Raw genomic sequence first — 20,653 nt, 5'->3', positions numbered from 1 at the left:
TCAGTGTCTTTCATTTAAGTAATTATGTGGCCCCTCTTTCCTTTGAGATTATAAACTCTGTGAAGAGAATTGACATGTTAGCTTATTCACAGCTACCTCTCTGGTACCTAGTACAGCACACAGGAGCAGCTAGCAATAAGTATCTGTTATATTAATGCATCAGTAAATGAATGGATGAACAGTATCCCTGACCTCACAGCGCGTACAGTCAAGTAGGAGAAAAAGACAAAAAAGTATTTACCATTCAACAACTTGAGTGTAGTAAAAAAAGATGTGACAAGGGACAACGGTACACTCAGTTCTAATGCGAATTTGATGTTAATCTGGTATCAGTGAAGAGTACCTGAAGGAGATGTGGATGAAAAACACTGCCTGCCATATCAGTAAACAAAGGATTGTGTGGCCATCCAGTCACCAGCTACCTCTGACAGTGAGCAGAGGGAACTCAGGATGGAGACAAGTAGGCAGCCTGGCCTCTGCACCCACCCCCAATGGTGCACCTGAGGGAACTCAGGACGGGAAGAACAGGACACTGGCCCTAGATGGCTAAGGTGCTACCAGAGGAATGATTTCAGTGAGCCCAGGCTTTTGCACCTTCCCACACATAGAGAAGCACTTAATCCGTTAACTTGTAGTATCTGGTTTTCTTTAATTAACAGTAGTCTTTTTGATGTTTTGATTACCTGGTCTTTGTTGCAAAAACTCATATATATCCTGGCTTCTCCCCTGCCCCTCCGGAGCAGTCTCTTAGAGCTATCTGAAAGGCCACCTCCTGGGCTCGAGTCCTCAGAAAGTCTGCTGAATAAAACATGACTCTCAACTTTTAGGTTGTGCATATTTTTTCAGTCAACAGTTTTGATGGATAAATCTTGAAGGCTGAATAATTGGGTCAGAGGAGGGGCTTCCAGAGGACACAGGGTGAGCAAATGCAGAAGTGTCCACCTGTTATGTAGGGAGTCATCCAAGGGTGGTTGGCCCTAGGAGTACAGCATTCAGGGGGAGTTCTTTTAATACCCTTGCTTCCTGCTAGTGATGATAAAGGACATGCAGTGAGGTCAGAATGATATCCTCACTCTCAATAACCTCAAGAAGATCCTGACTGCTTACATTTAATGTTCTCTGTAAATAGACAGTATGTTAATAACCTCTTGCAGAGTAGACAGGGAATAAACAACAGCCACTTCTGACTCTAATCCCTCACTTTTTGCCCCCTTTTGGGGGGGGAGTCAGGACATTGGCCTATCTCTGATATAAACATCTCCAGAATTCCTCATAGTCTGCTGGTGGCTGGTCTGCTGTTATAACAGCAAGTTCTTAGAATAATCTGGAGTGGTCTGAGTGTTCCGTAAACACCCACAGTTCATAGTGCTATGCCTACCCCTGGTTATTAAAAATTATATTGATATTAGTCAATATTATTTATTTATTACATGCTGGCTCTTTGCACACATGATCTTTGATCAGTTCAAAGAAACTGAGGCACAGAGAAATTCAGCAACTTGCCCAAGGTCACTCAGAAAAAATAAAAATGGTAAAGCATGGCCTCAATCCAGGTAGCCTGTCTCCAGAGCCCACACTTTGTAGCTTCCTCCCATTATGCTGTGGTTTCTCCTGAAAATTTAATGTGGCTTTTGGAGCCGAAACCCTGTACTTTTTCAGACATCTCATAGAATTCAGGAGTCAAATTTGGAGAGGTCCCAGGAAAGGTGAACAACCTGGTCACTATTAGCCTTTCTAGAGAAGATACTTTTAGACCAAAATAAGCATTTCCCAAAGACTACCAGCAACATGCTAGATGACTCTGAATATGCATGGGCAAACGTTTCCACTTTAATAGCTATAGATTTTTTTTCGCCTCTTTTATTTATTTATTTATTTTTCTTTTTATTGAAGTACAGTCAATTACAATGCATTGATTTCTGGGGTACAGCACAATGTCCCAGTCATGCATACACATACCTGTATTCATTTTCATGTGTTTTAGACTTTATAGGTATGTATTAGATATGTATCATGTTAATATGTATGTATGCTAAAAAGATAATTACTGCAACTATTTACTCTTTTAATTTCTAGGAATATTGAAAATATTTCTCTCGACGAATATTCTCTGGACAAATAATGTCCTAATAATAACTTTTATAGCTGTGATTTGATGCAGAAGTTGTTGATATTCTATTTATTTGCTGGTTTGTTCACTCAACAAATATTTATTGAGCATCTAAGATGGGTCAGGTACAGTTCACAAATAAACATTCCTGCCCTTTCATAGCTTACATTCTAGTGGGGAGAAACATAAAAATTTCAAACACAAGTAAATAACCTAGTTTATGAGAAGACAAGAGATACTATGGAAAAATAGAGCATGGTAAGAGAGGAAATGGAAATAGATGGAATGAAATTTTAAATATTCTTTTTTTTAACTAAAAATTATTATAGATAAATTTGAAGTCTCTGTTTAACTAAAAAAGAAAGAGAAAAGTATTGTTCTGCATGAAGTTCCTTTCTCTGGGAACATTCTCTTTACCAAGCCTAATTTCACTAATGTTCTACTGCAAATAAAGTAAATACAAAGAAATACCACATAATTAAATATCTAAAGAAAACTATTATTAAATAATGGTGACCGTGCTGCAGAGATATGGCAAAGAAAAGGAAGAGTACTATTTGAACGGTTAAATTAGGGAGTTGTTTAAAGAGAGAACACCAAACACTTTTCTCTCCTCCAGTTAACTCTGTCTTTGTTGACAGGAGGAGAGAAAACTAGAACCACTCACCCCAGCCAAGTCCGCTCTTGGTACTCAGGATGAAACGCTTCCTCTCAAGGCCCGTGAGGAGGATTCTGTCACCTATAGTTTTTCCTCTCTGCTTGGTAACATGACCATTTTTGTGGAGACAGCAGAAGATGAAATACAGAGAACGCAAAAGAAGCTAGACTATCACCGCCCATTCCTTTATGTTACACGACTACACCTCCATGATGCTGACGTGGAGGTGCGTGTGGACTGTGTGATTGTTCAGATGCTGGTGGGGGCCAGGGGCACTAGGCACACAGAGCAGGATGCAGGCGTCCCCTGGGAGAGGACTCAACGCCAAGGGCTGAGGGTGAGTTGCAACCCCTTTCTTTGACCAGCTCTATTAGAATGAGGCCTTGGCATCAAGTGTGAGCCCATGCAGGAAAAAGTCCTCTCACATTTTCATGGTAATGACTTAAGAATGTGTAACACAATCACAGCTAACATTTATTGAACACTTACTATGTGCTGGACACTGTGCTAATGCTCTGCTTGCATCATCCTATTTCATCATATTTGATTTTCACAATGACTCTGTGAGGTTATCTGATTCTTTCCATTTCACAGAGAAAAAAACATAGCTTCAGGGAAGTTAATTAACATGTCCCCGGTTATACCTGGAGCAAATCAAGCTCAGGCTGTCTGACTCTGAACTCTGTACTTACCCTATTTGAATCTGTAAATAACCCAATGGGTTGAGAAGAATGAGGATCTTGGGTCCATGAAGGAGTGGCAGAAAATGTAATGGTCAGGAGAGCAAATGCTGATGTTCGAAGCATCAGAATTTTAATTCTGGCTCTTCCATGTTTAAGCTATGTGGACTTGAGAAATTTATTTAATTCCTTTAAGATTTACAACATATGCAATTATCACATTTTAGAGAAATTTTAATCTCTCAGGGCCTCGCTGTCTTTGTCATCATTGTCATTGCCATCATCACCATCACTATCATCATAGCTATCATGTCTTAAGTGGTTTCTCACCTGAATTTTTTCCTGTGTCTGAAATTGCCATGCTGTTCCTTTAGTCCCTAGGATTAAGAAGTGGCTATAATGTACTATCGCCACTACTAATAATAGTAGTTTTAACATTTATTGTATGCTAACTACATGCCAAGTGCTTTTAGTGCATTATCTCATTCGATCTTTACAACGACTGCCTGAGATAAACACTATTGTCATTTATAATTTATAGTCAGAAACAGAACTCATCAAGAACTCAATACTGCTGGTTTCACATCCTTTTTTCCTACCTACCATCCTGACTACCAGCTGGCTTGGGGTCTCCTACAGGGCATTCATGAAATGGCATAGAATTTCCTGCAGAAAACTGAACACTCCAGGAGTTTGACACTAAAAAGATTTGGAACTCAAGGAATTTCTCTTTCCTCTGTTCCAGCTTCCTTTTCCACAGAGGAGTGCCAAACAACTCTGGACTTCTTCAGAGGGGGAGCTGGAAAAGCAGTAAGTAAAACCAAGTGACTCACCTGAGAAAAACAAGCACAGAGTAGAGCCAAGGAATCAAACGGACTCTCTTTATTGTGAAGTCCAGCTACTCATTTCCCTTGTTAACAACCTTGAGTGGCACTGAGTAAAAGATGCTATAAAGGACAAACATAAATGGAGTGATAATAATCTATTACACGACATAACTTTCTCCATATTTGTTATTAGTTTTTCTGATTGCAAATTTAATACATTGTATTGGGAAACCATAGAAAATGAACACAATAGTTTATGTTCTGTTAATGTTCTGTATGGTTCAGTCTAGATTTTTATTAAATTGGAATTATTCTCTTCTCATGGCTATGGACCCATGCCCCATTTTTTAAAGACCTGGAGTCCAGAGTGGGAGAGACCAAGAGCATCTCAGAGGGCAGCGGCACAAATTCACTCCCTTCCAGCCCCTGCAGCTCTTTTCACCCATCTCCCCTCCCCCTTAGTCTGGTCGCTTACCATTGGTCGTTGTCGTGACAACCAGCAGCTGCCAGGGCAGGCAGCCTCTACCGCAGCAGGGGTGGGGCTTTGGGGGAGGGGGTAGGAGAGGAGGAGCCAGAGGAGGTGTCTGCTGCAAGTTCCTGGCTGCTTCTGAGCTCACCCCATCCTCCGAGAGGGAGGAGGCCAAGTGGTGATGCTGCTGCTTCTGCTGATACTCTAGTGGGTCTGGAAGGGTGGTTCCTCTTCGCACCATCGCCAACCAGAGAGGGAGGGGAAAAAAAATCCCGGCAGCCGCTGCTGATGTTGGGTTCGGAGGCTGCATCCGACTCGGTCGCAAGGAAAATGGATTCAGTTTGCATCTCTCCCTCCTTTCAACAGCTTCTCCGGGTCTCAGCATGGTAAGTAGCAGAGAGCGGGTTTATCCTCTCGGTTTAGCTGACGGTTAAATGACCTGTGTGTGCATTTGTGGCCTGCACGTGAACAATGACTCCCTCAGAGGAGAGGAAGATGTGGAGACAGTGATGGGGATGAGAGAGAGGAAGGTTGCCAGCAAGAGAGAGAAGTAAGAAGGCATCTGCTTGTGTTGTTTTTAAAAAAATGGTGTTCTGGCTTTATCTCGAACTGGCTCAGAATGCAGACGGAGCCCTTGGGTTCCTTTCCTTCCAAGCTTAGCAACAGAATCGGAGGATGGAAAAAGAGCTCACAAGAAATGGGTGTTATTGAAAGGGATCATTTCATTTGTAGCTCTCACATATAGGGTTGGGCCTTCCTCAGAAACACATTTGGTGCCCCCCTAAGCTTCTTGGCCTGATTATAAGGTGATTTTGCTTATTTCCTTCATTGCTGAGAAGCGGTGGCCCCAGAATTTAGCATTCTGTTTCATACTCTAACGCACTTTTGTTGAGAAACCATTTGCCGTGTTGTGGTACACAGATTCTATGGTGAATATACAAATGAATACCCTGTGGATGTGCATATCATACATACACTCATGTCACTTAGCACTGATAGTGCATTTATGAAACATATTTATATGCAGAGTGTGCTTTGCAATCATTTTAATGGGTTATAAATGTCCTTGCATGCTTAGAGGTAATTGCATATTTTTGAAACTATGCTTCTGGCTTGTATTATTATTCATTGGCTTCATCTGGATTAATGCAAGATTTATTCTTGTTATTGTCCCTTAGTTTCATTGTGACCAATTAGAACAATCTGTACCATAGCTCTAGATGTGAATTCATAGCCTGCCTCTTTTCTTTATTTTTAATTGGATTTGTGGGGGGTGATTTGAGAGCCCTGAATTTACAATGATAGGAAAGGGAGGTGCCTTGTGGTATCATTTTGTGTCCAGCGTCTTGCCAAATAAATGCTGAAACAAATCAGTTTTCTTGAAATTCTACCCCAGGCCTTTCTTGTTTGTGCCTTGTGTCCCAGGAAGCACAGATGAGCTGGAAGGTGAAATGCATTCCTTTTATTTCATAGTGCTGCTGTTTGCTGTTCATTCCTTCAGTATCCAGGCACCATTTTACAGTTCCTGCAAATGTTGTATCATGGGTCTGCCTCTTTAACCTAGGTGGTTAAGTAGGAAAGTGGGATTATTTTGAAAATCTACATGTTCCCAAGTACCCTAGCCATCTCCAAATCAGCCTGCTTATACAATGAAGTGAAATGAAACAAGAGAGTGAGCAAAGCTCAGCGGGTGAATGTGTGGCTGGTAGGCGAAATGGGGGGGCTATTGTAGTTTGCAAATGCTTAGTGGGATCTGCTTGACCTTTTACTGTGTCACAGCTTTAAGGCAGCTCAGTGTACTGAAGATGACTGAGGTGAGTAGGGTACAAGGCTCCATTACCTCCCAGGATAAGGGATTTCATTGAATCAAAGCCAGAAACATCCTTGCAGGTAAAACTGTTGGTAATACTACATTCATCGTATGGACTGTTTGTATCCATCTCTCTCTTTAACAGTATCACTGTCAGTGCAAACACTTTTTACAATGTAAAATAACAGCATTTTTGTTTTCATCTTGCATTTTATCTTATCCCTGCTCCTGGAATACAGTAAATGTAACTATATCTCTGCTGCTGGGATATAGTAAATAGAACCATATCTTTGCTGCTGGGATATAGAAAATGTGAAAATAATGCATTTGATTTTACACACTGCCCCTCTTCATTTATTTGAATCAGGTTTACAGTTTAATTTCTCTGAGAATAAATGTCCTGTTTGGTTTCTATATGGGAAGGCTCCTCAGTGGGCTTAATGGGAGGAATGGATTTAATATGCTCATGGCATGTCATATATTACATAGATTCACAACTCTGTCAAGTCCTGCTACCGTGTGCCTTATTGTAACAACTCCATAAAGTAGCGTAGGGGAAGAGGTACTAGGCTTGTATGTCATATCCAAAATTTTGTAACACGCTGTGTACTGAATCTTTAATGATAACTTTTGACTTGGACAAATTAAAATTTCAGATATATCTATAGTAAGCTTTAAGAAATCAAGAGATGTCATAGTTGACCCTGTTTCATGCAATGAACACAGGTATCTTGGGCTTTGTTTTATTTCCTTTGTGTTGAGTTTTCATTAGGATGTGGTTTTATAGGTGAGGTTGGTACAGTTTGAGCAGAGGCAAATCACTAAGTCATGGGCATAGAGCTGACTATGAGTAGCATGTTTCAGCTGTGTGGTCAGACCCTGGTGGGAATACGGGTCTGGTTTTTGATTCTACAACTTGAGACAATTATATAACCTTTGCTGATGGCCCACAGAAAGTGAACTATGTTTAAAGGACCACAAGTTGAACTCTCTGAGAAGAGATAAAGAAACCAGGATCATTTCACTTGAAGAAGAGAAAACTGAGAGATGACAATCATTTGCTTCAAAGAGCTGAGGATTTTACATAGGGCATTGCTTCTTGCTATTTTGGGGACCTAAAATAGGGTCAGTGGGCTTCAACTTCATTATAAAGAATGAAGATTAGAAATACAAAATGTAGAACTTTCTGAGAGCAAATCTGAATTGTCAACTGTGTAACCAGATAAGGCAGTGCATCTTTTTTTCATCAAAACCTGTAAAAGTATGCCGTAAACATGCATTTATTTGGGATGGACTGGATTCTTTCTTAAGAACTTCTCTGGCTTTTTCTAGAGTAGACTGTCCATGTAAGAGTGTGCTTTAGTTGTTTAACATTCAGTGCTTCTAGACCTGGGACAGTAAGACTCCATTTTATAATGAGCTTCTAAATTACAGAATCTGGATATTTTTAAAGAAATCAATTGACCATCTGCTTAGAGGAATGTATATGTTGTCAGGATGCAGGGAATTGAACGTTTTCCTCTTCGTAAGAATCCTTTCTCAGCAACTTTAAGGAATTTGATGCCTAATAGCCATATTAAAATTACTGCCTTTTGTGTGGCTATTTTGAAAACTGAAATGAGGCTTAGTGGGGTCTAGATACAAAATAATACAAGAGCCATCACTTTGATGTCAGAAGAAAGCAAAATATATGCATGATACATACGTATTATTTAAATGTGCTGTTTAACAACAAACACATTTAATTATCTTTTTCTCAAATGCTATCTTGAAAATGTCATTCTTGTTGGCATATTAAATATTTTGACTGGTATTTAAACTTTAGGAAAACTTGTTTTAGTTGGAATGAACCACACTTCGTGGTAGGATGTTCCTTATTTCTTCAAGTGACCTCATAACATATTTCAATTTTACATACATCCTTCTCAAGTCCATCAGGGTGGTTGGAAAATATCTAGAGTGTCAAAACTGTTTACATTTCTCATAGATTCATAAAAAGATTGTTGCTTTGTTTTCCATGGTTGGAACCTAAAAGAAAACCAGATTTATCTTGGAAGTTTCAACTTAAATTACTCAATTGGTTTTTCCTGAAATAAACTAGATTTATACTTGGTGTTACTCTGAGAGTTCAGTTACAGTTCCCTGTATTTGCACATCCCAACTGTTATTCTACCAAGTGAAAATGAGTTTCAAGCATTGTGAATTAATAATTGAAAAACACCTATTTGTAGACCTCTTACATGACCAGCACATTGTGCGTATGCTAGCAACGTAGAACTTCCTTGGTAGGGAGGATACAGGATATACACTCGTGAAATACTTAATGACAAGAACAATATGGTTCTAATCTGCACCATCATTATACCTTACCTTGATATAATCTTTTGTGGGTCTCCAAGTCATTTTACATTCTTTACTTTTCATATTATATTCCCCTAAATTCTATCATGCCAGTAAAGCTAGTGTCACCATAATGATTTTAAATAAGTGGAAAGAGTCTCAGAGAGGTTAGCCTTGTCCAAGTTTGGGACTGGTAAATAGTCTAACTGAGCCTGAATTTCACATCTCATTAGCCCAAATCTGCCATACTAGAAAAGTTATCAAATTATCTTGTTGATTTGAATTTTAAAATATCTAATACAGTAAATCTGCATTAAATGTAGCGCATCTTTAATTGGATTTTTATTTGAATATTTCAAGTGCCATGATGTGTTCTTTGGTTGTATTGAATTGCCAGATAGACTAAGTGTATTCTTTAGGTGTCAGCCAAAAAAAAGGTAGACACAAAAATTATTTTGGGAAAATTTGGAATTTATGATACTTCACAAAAGCGTAAAGACATTTATCTGGGGAAAATCGAAACCTTCTTGGACTGATGTGCACTAATTTTATGGCTAAGTATTTCTATTTTTAATGACATACAAGTTGGGAAGTAACACAATTTTTTTTCTGTGGTTAGGACCAAATTAATTCCTTTAGGTCCTAGACCTTGAAAAAAGTTAGCCATACCTCCTACCAGTATGTCCTTCTACCTACATGTTCTTAAAAATTTAAATGATATCAAATCATAAATAAGTATACATCAGTTCAACAACTTTCTGATATTCTCCTTGGACACATACTTTTATACTTTTTTGAAATATCAAGAATCAAATACTTTTCTCCAAAATATTCTAACTGTTTGGTGTCTCCCTTTCTTTACTGACACTGTAGGCACGTACCTTGTCTGACTGGTAATTCAGTGCTGGCCAAAGAGCAAATCATGCCATCTGAACTATTATTCCACATTTGTGAAATGTCCTTTATAAATAGTTAGCTTGCAGTACAAGCGAGATCCATCAAACATTTTTTACTTTAAATCAATATTCACCAGTACAATTAAATTTTCTTTTAATTTTTTTTTTTTTACATTGAAAAAATATATATCCTCATTGTGAGGGGAGAAAAAAGTGCAGAAATGTATAAAAAGCAAATCACCCAGAAACCTACCATCAAGAAATCATTACTGTTAGCACTTTGGAATATTTCTGTCTAGATTTTTTTCCCTATATGCCAGTATAAACAACTCAGATGTACAGTTTCATAAATGGGCCCATACTCTAAGCATTGTTTTATAGTTCTTTTACTTTATGTAAGGTGGCCATCTCCCCATGTTAATGCAATATGTCTCTGCTAAATTTTTAATCTCAGGGTGCATTTTTCTTGATGATTCAAGATATTTTTTCCTCACTTTGGGGTCTTTACACTTTGCTTTAAAATACTTCTCATGATACAGTAGATCTCGCTTGATTTACAGCAGCTAGGAGTCAAACATTATTTCCAGGAAATATGAGATCTGTAATTCTGAGCTGACTCTCCGTCTCACAATGGGCATTAAATTAACCTTGGTCATCCCTTGTCTGCTGATAATGTATGAGTTTTAAGCCCAAGTCAGTGTTTGAGTCACTAGGAATTTCACCAGGTGCACGTAAAGCGGAAATTAAAAAAATGAAACCAAACCAAATCTCTTCCAGATTCATGTTATTTTTCCTCAGTACAGTAGTGGCATCCTGTAGTCTTAACCTCTGTGACCAACTTGAATCCTTCATGAAAACATTTAAACAACATACATTAACTGTCATATCACTTCTCAAACTAAACTGAGATACATTTTTGGCATCGGTGTATTTCTTAACCCTGTAGATAGTTTTTAAATGAAAGACCAGTCATCTGACTCTTCCCCTTTTAAAATGTGAGTGGCTGGATTCTTCTTACACTTTAAGTTTGAGCTTTGACTATAACTCCTTGGAGAGGTTTCCTTAAGTACATCTCCACTATTACTCTCTGGACCCTCTGTGTTTCCTTCGTAGCATTTGTTGAAGTTGTGATTATAAAGCTGTTTATTTGCTTACTTGATTTCCCCTACCCTTCGCCAGATGGTAAGCTCTCTGAGGGCAGAAAATGAAACTGTTAATTAATACTGGTTGCCTTGGTACAACATATGTACTCAATAAAGGCTGGTTGAACGAGCGAATAAATGGATGGCCCCCTGAAGGACCTCTGGCCTCCGACTGTAGAAGGGCTTTCCACCAGGCGTTCTTTACACTGTGACTCTCATCCTTTTATTTTGCCTGTAAAACCAAAATGGATTGTATTCATAAAGGTGATATTCTCAGGATTTTAAGATTTTGACAAAGGAAAAGCGAATTCTTAAAGGTAACAAATCACAGCATTTAACAATCCATCGTTAAAAATTGTTCACTATGTGCTATGACATAAATAAGAAGCTATGGACATTTCTGTGGCTCCACTGATTCCCTTTCAAAACTGAATTGCAAGTCAGAAATAATGACACTATTAAGGGAGTACCTTTGTTTTCACTGTAATTTATTAAACTAAGTTAGTAATTTAATTATCTTTTTTTAATTGAAGTAGTCAGTTACAGTGCATCAATCTCTGGTGTACAGCATAATGCCCCAGTCATGCATATATATACATATATTTGTTTTCATATTCTTTTTCATTAAAAGTTATTACAAGGCTCTGAATATAATTCCCTGTGCTACAGTGAAGAAATTTGGTTTTTTTAATCTATTTTTATATATAGTAGTTAACATTTGCAAATCTCAAACTCCCAAATTTATCCCTTCCCACCCGCTTTCCCCCAGTAACCATAAGATTGTTTATTATGTCTGCGAGTCTGTTTCTGTTTTACAGATGTGTTCATTAGTGTCCTCCTTTTTCTTTTTTTTTAGATCCCACATATGAATGATATATGGTATTTTTCTTTCTCTTTCTGGCTTACTTCACTTAGAATGATGATCTCTAGGTCCATCCATGTTGCTGCAGATGGCATTATTTTATTCTTTTTAGCATCAAATTATATGATACACACTCAAAGCTATTTTGCTTTCTAGAAATACACTCTGCTAAATTCTATCATAGACAAATCATTCCTTCATACCTGTATCCCAGAATTAGGCTGAAACAGAAACAGAGGCGATAATGATACTCAAAAGATAAATTAAGGCAAAAATCTTGCTTTCATGAAAGCTTTGAAATCAAAATGTGAAGAGTGACCTGGAGCAGAGGGGTCTGCTTGGCAAACACAGAGAAGTGTCTTCAAGTTGCTGGTGGCAGCCATCTCTAGAGGTGCCTGACCTGCTGATGCACTGAAACTTCAGTATGGGGAAAAAGTTGTTGTTCCCTTTCTTTATTTGGCATCTAAATCAAGATCATTTACCACAGGGCTTGAAATTCTGGAGTCAACTGAAGTTAAAATATAGATAGAAAACCAAATCTGACTAAGCTTAGTTAACACTTTCATTAGAAAAAAATTCATTGGTATTATTTTCAAGAAGGAAATTTTGCTGAAATCATTATGACTCTAAAAAAGCCTTGTGAGCATGTGCTGAAGAAAAGAGCGTGATATCTTCATCATGCCTTCTGGTCCAAACTGGAAATGTTCCCCTGGAAAGTGTGACCCAGTATAACCACAATGAAAATGTAAACCAAGCGTTTCTCACTCACGTTCTTCCTTCTGGTGCAACATTTCGTGGAGAGAGGTGCCTTCCAAAAGTAAGCTGAGCTCTTACTCCGTACTCCTAACTGATCCATATTTAAGGGCCTTAAACTATTCATAGATCAGATGTACCTAATTTGAACATATTTTCCAAAACAAAAATTGTTTTTTAAATGCAAGAATACTGATGAAAACAGCTAGACAGAACATTTTAAGTGAGTACCATTCTGTAAAGTCTAGGATGTCGTGTCATTCTACCAGTAAACCATTAAAGCCATTGAAGGAATTGCAAGACACTAATTTTTTTTTATAACAATAGCCTATCTAGAGAGTTGAAATTAAAAATTAACACTTTGAAGTCATATGATAAGCCACAGACAATGATTCTGCTAATTGACAGTGGTAAGACAGAGAGAGGGACTTAGGTGTTTTGAAGATATTATAGATCCCAAACTTGCTTTCTTATGAATTTCTTAGATAATTCCGTTTATGAAAATGGGAACTCTGGCATTACTGAAATTTCTCCATTGTCTGCTCTGCTCAGGTTACCTGGACCCAGAGGAGGGAAGTACTCCTGCTCCACTGGCTTAGTCTTTGTCTCCTGCATCTCCTAAGGAGGAATTTAAGTGGTTGTTAATCAGTTAATTAAGCAGAATTTGTATTTCAGAGAATATATGATTTTTTGCTGTATTAAGGAAAGCATTTGAATTATGACTTTTATTTTTAAAGCCTTTTGTTTACTAAAAGCGTCTACACAATTTAGAATTTACAAGATTTTGAGCCAGATGCCTAAAACATTAGCAACCATTCAAAATAAACCCTCGCTTTTAGAAAGTGAATTAACAAGGAACCCCTTACCCCTAGTTAATTTACACAGAAGGAGCATTTTAGCCATCCTGTTCTCTTCTCAGCTAGACTGTCCACATTTGAGGCTCCACAGGGTGCAGTGCCACACTCTGAAATAAAAGAAAGGAAACTGTCCGCCTGCAACAAGGGAAATTGATTCTTCCACGACTGTGCGACCTTCTGGGTTTTATCCTCCATAGATTGAAAAGAGCCCAGTCTGCAAACACATGCTTAAACATGCCCGATTCACACAAATGCTCGTATCTGAACAGGTTTAGCTACACGTCTTGTCCACTCTCTTTTAACTGTGGTGTGTGATTTTGTATTTTTCTCTTCACTCTATGGGTTTTGAAATCAAGTCTAAATGGCTTAGCCAAGACCCCTGGAAGGTGGTAAAGAGACAAGGTTAATTTTTCTAGCCATTCACTGGCCATTTGCTTACTGAACTTTCACTAACATTTCTGTAGTTTGAAAACATCAGGTATCTTAATTTATTTTATATAATCCTTTGCTTTGAAACGCCAAGCTTTGTATATTTAACTGTAATCTAAGCAGAATTGATCCATTCCCAGTTCACATGGTGCTATTGCTAACCACTTTCTTGATGTCCTCAAATGGTGTTTGCCGAACGAAAGGCTCTTTATGACAGACAGTAGCTGATGAAATAGTAGAAAAGCATTTTGTTCAGGAGACAGGCATTTTGCAAAGAAGCACTCTCCCTTGGGTCAGTCTGAAAATTTTTTCAGACTTGATGCTGACTTATCTCTATTCTTTAGAAACATTGGGGACATCTACAGTTTCGAATTTTGTTTATACTTCAAGTAAATCAATTTATTCCAACAACAAATGAGGTAGCCCTGACCCTCATAATAAAAAGAATATCTGACATGCTCTGAATGTAACTAGGATAAAAAAAAGAAAACAGAGCAACTTAACTTTCCTCTTTTTCCAGAAAAAGAGCTAAATTCTTGGAGTACCTATTATGTACTTATTATGCTGTTTTCGTCCATGTCCATTTTTGCAGCCCGCACAACAGAGGCATTGTGCCTCCCACTTTGCAAGAGGGAAGTGAAGCTTGGGTGGGTTGAATTTCTTAGCCAAAGCCATTCAGTTAGTGAGCTGGGAGCTAAGACTGAAGTAAGATCCATCTGATTTTATAGCACAGTGGTTGAAAACTGGAGCCTTGCTGGGTGGACCCAGCTCAAGGGAGCGTTTATAAACATATATAAAGTGTTTATAAGCAACAGTATATGCTCCCAGCACAATATTTTTAAAAACACACTTTTGTTCAAAATTTTATAATTTTGACAATTTCAAAAAATATCTGAATACTTGCCTCCTCTTAGAAAATAAGAAAATCTGGCCTCACAAGGCCCACATCTCATGGCAGCACATCTGGGGTTGAGTGATGGACGTTCCTCCTGGTGGTCCTGTGCTCGTCAGCATGTGCTCCCTCGACACCCCATGCCCCCACCCCCCAGTTAATTCACATTAACTCTCTGGTCTTTGAAACAGTAGGGGTTTTGACCCCTGTTTAGCCCATTTTCATTGCACCACACCATATACAATTTCCTGGTTAAGCATGATTTTTGTTCTTTAAAGAAACATTCAGGTTTCGTTAATATGGAAGCTGAAATGAATTTAACAGCAGATGAGCATTTGATTAAAATGAGGTATCTGTATGAAATTTAATGCTGTTGATCTGGTTTGGGGGCAATCCCAATTACATTTCAACTGGATACTTTGCAGCTTTTCAAGTTTTTCTTCTTATGCCCCATCAATTTTTTTTTTATCTCTTTCATAATCAGTAAGCAAAGGCATTTTTCACAGTAAGTAATGTGTTTAATACTTTATTTTACAAGTTATGAAAGACTTTTGATACTTTAAGTTTTCACAAGCGTATAGGTAGAGAAGATACTATATATTATGTTGTATTATATTACATTACATTACATTATGTTATGTTCTATCACTTATAATCACCCTCCGGGTAAAGTTCAGAGTACCTACCTGTGTCCTGCATTACATAACCACTAAGTGAAATATCGGGGATTCAAATCCGGATTTCTTTACTTCGAAATTTTTTTGTTCTACGAGATGTGGCCCCACACAACCAAATGATCCATCAGTGATGTGATTCAGGGCCAGAGAATTAGGACATGATCTGACCTGCATGCTAAGTCCTAATTCAGGCACTAAGGTAACTTAGGCCACTTGGTTGTCCTCACCAAGTCCTTCCTTTCATGTACAATCGATGAGTGTATAGTTGTGTATGGAAACAACTAAATAGACCAAGAGCTATCAATGGGGATTTTGGGGGGTGGAGGAAGAACATATAGTTCCCATATGTGTATTATCATCATCACCAATACCACAGAAGCCTAACTGAAGGTCCTCAAAATAGAAAGCATTCATAGACTCCCATCATTATCCCTGGTCCCCGTCCGAAAGGAACTTCCATTTTTACAAGGAAAAGGGGCCAAATTTAAATAGAATATTAATATATGTAACATGTAGATGGAATAGGTAAATAGCACCAGAGTTTTCCGCAGAAGTCTTTGTTTTTGTGAAGTGACCACGATGGCTTCTAGCTAACTGGCCTCAACGATTAATGCACGTGTTGACGAGGATGGTCTTGAATCAGTATTCAATCCTGTTTTTCTTCTCCGAAGATAGAGCTTTCATTTGATGAGCCAAACATAATTTTTGTTTACAATAATAAATAGGGATTATGAGGCACGTTAATCTACTTTTTGGACTAAATTCAGGTTAAAAAGTCTCTGAGAAATTTGTTTCAAAACACATTTGACATTAATGTTGGTTGTTGTTGTGACGTTGGTTTGTGTTTGTTTTGCCACCCTTCCTAGAAGCTAGCATTGCCCTGAAGTCATTGCACACATGCACCGACACGCTTTGAAGAAGGTAATGGTATCCCTATTTTATGCATAACTCAACCAAGATTTATTGAGGTAAAGCAGTTTACTGTTTAGTCAAGATTATCTAACTGATAACTGATGGTACCAGATTCTGAACTCAAGTCTGCCTGACTCCAAGATGGTCTTAACTAATACACTAAGCCATTTCCCCCTTGTAGTGAAAACTTGATTGTGCTCCTGAAAATTGAAAAGGAAGACAAATATATTTTTAATGTTATTATTATTGTTAAATATTAATCAAGACCCAAAAGATAGCAACACTCTGTTAAAGTGACGTTCAAGAACAAAGCCCACACAACCAGTTTCCTCAGTAAGGAAGGACAACAAAGAGCTGAAGGAATCCCAGTCTTCACATAAACCATTTGGAGATTTTTGTGTTTAAATAACCAATAGGAGGTCATTGGTGAGCTGTGTGCATTTGTACAATATAATCCAGGGTTCCCTTTTTAAAACGAAAGGTATTAAATATATTGTAATAAAAGAAAATTACCTAGTTTTCCTTCCTGCTTTTTTTTTCAAGCCATAAAAAAGCAAGAAAACATTTTACACTGTATTTACCACAATGCTGTAAACTATGAACATTTTCTTTTTCTCTGAAGATTCAGAGAGCAGTTTTACAGAAATTTCATCTCTGGGAAAAATTCTCAATTGCACAATAGACTCAGCAGCATGAATCCCAGAACTCAATGCTATGGACAGTATAGTATCTGTGTTCTTATCGCTTCTGTGGTTCTAAATTCATGCAATGTAAGACTTTTTTGTTTCCTTTTTTTTTTTTTTTTTTTTTTGCTTGTAGTGAATAGCAGTTTTGACAAGTCAGGTTTGAGTGAGAAAAGGCTGAATCCTTGATTTGTCTGTCCATACATATAGATGAGGTATATATGATAAATCAGTTGTGGCCTGTGCCAAGCATAGAATATAAGAAAGCTCCAGTATTTTGTAGAAGAGGTTCAGTAACACAGAAAAATATGCAAGATAGGTCTTTTCAGATAGAAAAAAAAAGTCAAAAATCAAAAGATTGGATTTAACACCAATTTTGTGAGAAAGGAAGAATCACACACACACACACACACACACACACACACACACACACACACATATATTTTAAAGGACCCAAATACTGCAAGTCAAAATATTAGCAGGAATTAATTCCGGGTGGTAACTTCATGAGAAATTTCTTCATTGACTTTTTTATGATTTCCAAATTTACTAAAATAAAATTTACTTATTAATTAGCAAAATGTGGTGAATATTTTTAAATGAAAGATTTGGTCATCAAAATTTCTAAATTATTCAGAAATCAGGTAGTTGACTATCCAGAGTGACCCTGCAGGGCTTCTGGAAGATAGAAGTTTTGCCCTTTGTGGATCAGAGGTTCCAAACTGTTTTCCATAGACAACCACAGTGTCCCTTGGTTGTGAGCTGGAGAGAGAAGGAAAAGACTGGGAGGTTAGGATCCAGGCTCTCTCTACACACACACAAACACACACACACACACACACACACACACACACACACACACACACACCCCTTTGAATGTCCTCCTAAAGTTTTGAGAAAGAAGATCCTTTCACAAAATTGTTTGAAAACCCTATGATATATAGCTGTAATTGATATTTTGTGTGCCAAAATATCTAATTTCTTTAAAAACTAAAGATTTTATTTTCATTTGGATAGTCATCATCTTATTTTCATCAGCCTCTAGTGGTTTTAGTCCACAGTGTTTACTGGAATCGATGTTAATAAGACAGAACTCCAAGCTTACCACCATGTGACTTAGTCATAATTCATTTTCACTGAAGATCTCAAGCAAGGATTATGTAATGAGAGAGCAACCTCCCCCACCCCCAAAGTCTTCAGAATTCTGACCTTTTCCCTTTAGGAAGTAGGCACGTTTATCTCCATCATGAAGGACCTGCTTACACTTTTGCCGCCTTCTGTGTAGTTCAGATGCAGTGAAATTTTTAATGATGACGGTGGCAGTGATGCTATTGCCGATGACAGTTCACACTTTGACAGTAGGGTCTGGGGTTGCACGGCTCCGGGGAGGACTCTGAAGGATGCCTCCCAGAGCTGTGCTGTGGAGCAGCACCGAATGAGCACCTGCCGGATGCCCTGTGAGTTCTGAACACTTTACAAGCGTACGCCTTGGAAGTAGGTACCATGGTACCCCCTTCTTACTCCTTCAGCTGAGGAAACTAAGGCAGAGAATATTCCACGAGCTAGTAAATGATTTACGGAGTGGTTCCTAAGTGCTTGTCTTTATACTAGGTGTACGAGATCAGAGCCCTCTTCTCAAAAGGCTTATAAAGTAGCAAAGGAGACAGGTCTATAAACAAGAGTTAATGATAAAACATGCAATGTGTGGCCACCAAAACGTAATGCTGTGGCTTTACCATTCAGCTGCCAAAGGACATGGCCTCTAACAAAAACAAGTACCGTAAAATTTGCCATCAAGATACAGAGTTTTATTTTAGCTGAATTATATTTGATCTTTACTGAAGAAATAAAAACAGAATGTGAATGACTTTTTAGTGACCATTTCCTGTTGCTTTATATTACACATTGTAATACTACACATTAGCTCGTATATTGTAACACTACCTGACCAAACCCATCTAATTGATGAGTCTTAAGATAACCCAGATATCTTATTTCTTATGTGAATGACTAACCAAAGGTTAGATTTTTCTCTTTATGACATCACCTGGGGAAGAAACTAGGGATATATTTGAACATTTTGAATTAAAAGAGAACTTTGGTATATTCTTCAAACCACATACAAAAACGTATTCTTTGCATTTGTGGTCCTGATTTTAAAGGAAAATTATGTTTAAAAATAATTCTAACACCTACAATGTGTTCTTCTAAGGTGTATGTGTGGAGAAGTAGAGAGTGGGGAACATACAAAGATGAGTAAGACTCAATCCTAGTACAGTTAGCAGTAAGCGTTGAGGCGCTGAAACTTTGCCAAGAGACACGGGGGCCTTTATCGGGACTGAAGAACATTGGCCAATTCTGTATCAAACATGTGAAAATCTATACAAGAAAACTGAAGAACATCAATCAACAAACATAAATGAAGAAAAAGAGTAAATTTGTGAAGATGGAAGATAGAGTTTACCACCTGAAAGTAGGGGAGGACACTGTAACCTGTCTGGCCTTAAAGTTAAAAAGGAATGTTAGAGTGACATGGAAGCAAGCCACTGATACTGCCTTTTTTTAGAATAATGCAGAATATGGATTTTTAAAACAAAACCGCACTAAGAGGTCATTTGGCGGCATGCATAGTTTGCTGTGCTCTGAATTTCTGTGTGCTGGGTGTGTATTAGAAAACAGACCATAAGACTGAAGTAAGGAATGACTATTAAATCCTAAAGAGCAAATTATGAATGGCTTCCTGCAGTTTTTTTCCCCCTTGAACCTTCCCTGGTGTGTGAATGTAATGAGGCCACATGCACAGTAAGTATTGGAAAACATGTTAGATACATTGATTCCAGTTGCAGCCAAGGGACTCTTTCAGGATTATTTTTTCTGTATTTAATAACATACACAGTAACCCAGAAAGTAAGGGAAAATATAAATCCGGAGGGGAAAAGGTAACTGAGTGTTTAATGAGCGTATTGATCCTGCTCCGCCTGCCTTCGCCTTGGTGTTTTTCCCTCTTTGAGCTGTGATTATCAGTACTCCAGCCTCTGAATTAAATAATCGGTACACTCTCTGTGTCTCTGTGCGGTCAGGTGACGCTGAGGCAGAAACCTGTAAAGCCCGAGCAGATCTCTTAAACTCTCTATTTCCTTTTAAGTAAAAGGAAAGTCTTGGGCTAGTATATCTACAAGAAGGACCCTTCCAGCTGTAAATATGTTCATGACTCTGTGACTGTCATCACATTTTCCGTCAGTCTTGTGTCATGATAAATACTTCCCAAGGTAATAGCAATGTTGGCTTTTTCATCACTGTTCTCTTTCAGTATGTATAAGTGTATGTGTTTGTCTGTTTGTAAGAAAGAGATGTTGCCTCAGTTTAGCAAAAAGGTTATTCATTCATTCCAAACCATACATCTAAAAAGGCATACATACAGTGTGGTAGACTGCAGGGCTAATTAGTCAGTCCAATGAATAAAAGTATTGAGTTTACTTTTTCTTGGCTTCAGCCCAGATACTGCATCCATAAGCGCTCATGTTCAAGCACCAGGTGACCGATTGATTGACAGAGTTATTATTAAGAGGTTTTCTAGTTTATTGAAGGGGCTGTATTAGATTATATTCAAGGACTCTTTCCCCTCAACATGATGAACGTGTGGAAGCAGACCCCCA

At 38.1% G+C, this 20,653-nt stretch overlaps 1 protein-coding gene across 4 annotated transcripts in view; it reads left to right on the top strand.

Moving 5' to 3' along the window:
* Positions 1-4,840: 4,840 nt before the first annotated feature.
* Positions 4,841-20,653, top strand: part of JAKMIP2 (janus kinase and microtubule interacting protein 2) — a 158,157-nt gene continuing 142,344 nt past the window's right edge. For all 4 annotated transcript variants that reach the window (XM_031449295.2, XM_010990340.3, XM_010990339.3 and 1 more), the window contains exon 1: positions 4,841-5,130. The gene's annotated coding sequence lies outside the window, so the exon portion shown is untranslated. The remainder of the gene's footprint in view (positions 5,131-20,653) is intronic.

This window comes from Camelus dromedarius, chromosome 3, assembly GCF_036321535.1.
Source record: "Camelus dromedarius isolate mCamDro1 chromosome 3, mCamDro1.pat, whole genome shotgun sequence".
NCBI classification, from domain to species: Eukaryota; Metazoa; Chordata; class Mammalia; order Artiodactyla; family Camelidae; genus Camelus; species Camelus dromedarius.
Note: the sequence above shows the minus strand (reverse complement) of the source record. Positions and strands in the feature narration are given on the sequence as shown.